The sequence below is a fragment of the Poecilia latipinna genome, unplaced genomic scaffold (genome assembly GCF_001443285.1).
Source record: "Poecilia latipinna isolate Pla-1442-1.1 unplaced genomic scaffold, P_latipinna-1.0 Scaffold4376, whole genome shotgun sequence".
Lineage (NCBI taxonomy): Eukaryota > Metazoa > Chordata > Actinopteri > Cyprinodontiformes > Poeciliidae > Poecilia > Poecilia latipinna.
The window spans coordinates 22,185-24,938 of NW_015116992.1; the positions used below are offsets into that span (position 1 = coordinate 22,185).

The 2,754-nt window shown below is 38.5% G+C and overlaps 1 long non-coding RNA gene across 1 annotated transcript; it reads right to left on the reverse strand.

The window, feature by feature from the left end:
• Window positions 1-79: 79 nt before the first annotated feature.
• LOC106942555 (uncharacterized) lies at window positions 80-396 on the reverse strand. The gene is made up of 2 exons (XR_001423652.1): window positions 294-396; window positions 80-212 (listed from the first exon to the last, which is right to left on the reverse strand). It is a non-coding gene; the product is annotated as an uncharacterized LOC106942555 (long non-coding RNA).
• Window positions 397-2,754: the final 2,358 nt, after the last annotated feature.

Consider the following 2,754-nt stretch of genomic DNA (forward strand, 5'->3'; position numbering starts at 1 on the left):
ATTTCCAGGACGCACATCTTCCTTTTCGCATACTGTATCTTACGAAAGAATCTCCATTTGGGTGTAACACGTGTAAATGCTGTCATAATGGATGGTAGACTTCTAACCCACATGTAGAATCAAGCCCGGAGATTACTGGTGAGTAAATGTTTATTAGAAAAAGCTATCACAATGTCTCGTAGATGATCCTTAGGCATAGGTCCCAGTCTCGCCTGGAAGCGGAGAAAACAGGTCAATGATCTGGCCAGAGGTGGACAAAAAGTTGGATGGGTTAACACGAGTAATTGGCTTACGTCTTCTTGGAGGGCTTCCCGACGGTGGGGGGGGAAACGAACAGTGAGCTGGAGCGGGCAGGCCAGTGTGGTTCTGAGAGCGGCAGGCAGATTCGCCAATGGAAGTCGGCTACTATCTGGAAATGAGAAACAGGGAAAAAGTGAGGAAGGCTGACAACAGGCAGAGAGGTTTTCTCAAGAAGTTCAAAAACAATGCTAGCGTTTCACAGGGGAAGGCTTAACAAGCTAGAGACTACCATGAAGGGATAATCATCCGGCGGAGAGGAGAGGTCTGGTAGCTCCTTAAATCCTCTCCTGACTGATGATCCAACGAGCTTCAGGCGTGCAGCTCCACTCCAGGCCACCCACCAACGGGGAGCCGAAGGGGAGACACCTCTCATAAAGGAAAAACCCAGAACCTGACAAATACTTCATAATAAATCACATTTAATTATCGCTCTACTTTTTTCGCAGTGCGCTCATGCTGCCAAAGAAAAGGCTTGATTGCTGGAGTTGTTCGCACACGGCTGCAGTCGCCACCTCGTTTCACATGCCTGAGAGGCAAATACCTCGACTCCATTTGGTCCAAAGGAGTCTTCGCCTGCCAGCGGCGCAGCTCTACCTGGACAGATCAGATGGAAATGGAGATAGCATCTCTGCTGATGTTCTTTGGAGCAGTAGTGAAAACAAACACAGCCTCGCTGCCCAGCTGCAGACAGCCTTCTTGTAAACACTGTCCAACAGACGAAAATAAACACCACTCTTTTTTTTTTTTTTGAGTATTTCATCAGTAGCTCCCATCTGGATCATTATATATCCAGCATGAATTAGCAGTGTAGGTTTGACCAGAAATAACAACTCTGGTTTGGCTTAGTCTGAAATTATTATGCAAGAAATTCTGATTAATTCTTCATATGAGACAAAAATATCTGTGTGGTGTTCTGGTTTCTGACCTACTTGTTCCGCACAAACGCAATGGGCTTTAAAGACTTCTGAAAGGTTATGAAATATATTAACCTTGAGGTCGCCCTGCCATATGTCTATGAACATAGAACTGCTTTTGACATAATATAGAGTAAATATGTCTGCAGTGGAGAGAGAAATCATGTTATTGAGAGAAAAGCTGAAACTTTTTACTCTCTTTTCCAAGCTGGTCATGTTCATTGTTCAAATTTAAGTTTTGCATTTAACTTACTCCAAATAAGTGTCACTGAAGTTAGCAAGACTGTTAACGCAAAAATCATCATTAATGTTATATATATTAAAACTATCAACAACAACTTCTCATTCACCTGGTTCTTGATGTATCAGCAACGATCAATGTGTTTTATTTGCATTTTGAAGTATTGTATTAGAAATGTTGACGGAAACTCTTTATGTGTGTTCTATGCTAGGTTGCAACTGCTACCTAGCATAGAACATCTGTCAATTACAGCTGTGATTGTTGCAGGTCCCAGGTGAAGAGACAGGCGGGCAGATCCAAATAACCTGTTTTAACAGGAGAAACGAGTGAGCCACAGAAGACGCTGTTGCTGTGCTGGTAGCTCAGTCCGTGTATTTTCAGGAATCCATGTATGGCTCGTTCTTTGGTTTTTTCGTTTCAAAATAAAATTGCAAAAACAAAACAAGCATGTGTTTGTTTTTTTGTTGTTTTTGGTTTTTAAAACAAAATTAGAAAAACGGCAATTGCAAAAATAAAGAAAACGAACTGTCAATTTCGATTTTCATTATTTCATTTTTGACAAGCGGTCTGACTCAGCCTTATGTGTTTGGCAGGCACAATGACATATCAGCGCATTTAATCGAACATAACACGCATTTTTGTTACTGAAAACCTTATTCAAGCAGCTATCAAAGCTACATTTATAAATAATTGTATTATTTAATTGTATTGATACATATTTCAGAATATTTAACTATGCTTAGTGAGGAAAATAGAATAGGAATAGAATATTCTAATATTGATGTAATGTTGATGTATGATGAGCATTTTACAAAGCACAGAACGTTCATAATTTATTTAATAAATTATTTAGTAATATTAGTACATATTTATATGAATATACAAACACAAATAATGATTAATAATGACACAAATAAATAATTATTAATACTGAATAATATATTAGATACATGTTTATATATATAAATATACATGTAAACAGGTATATTATTGATTGGCTGTTTTCCAGCTGACGAGTTCTAGCTTCAGAGTGATTCAGCAGCTGAGATTGAGTCCAAAATACGATGCGAGATTCATCCATGCTGCCGACTCTCTTTAAAGATAGTTCCCACTTCTTCCTCACATCGTGTCTTTAGGAAACCTTCAAAACAAAAACGGAAGATTTGGGATGTATCTTACTTTTGACAGAGTGAAAGAATTACATATAAATAATAGTCTTTACCACTTTGTAAACTTTGCTGGTGCAATGTAACATATATTATAAAACTTATATTGTTATAACATTCACCAGCAAAGTTT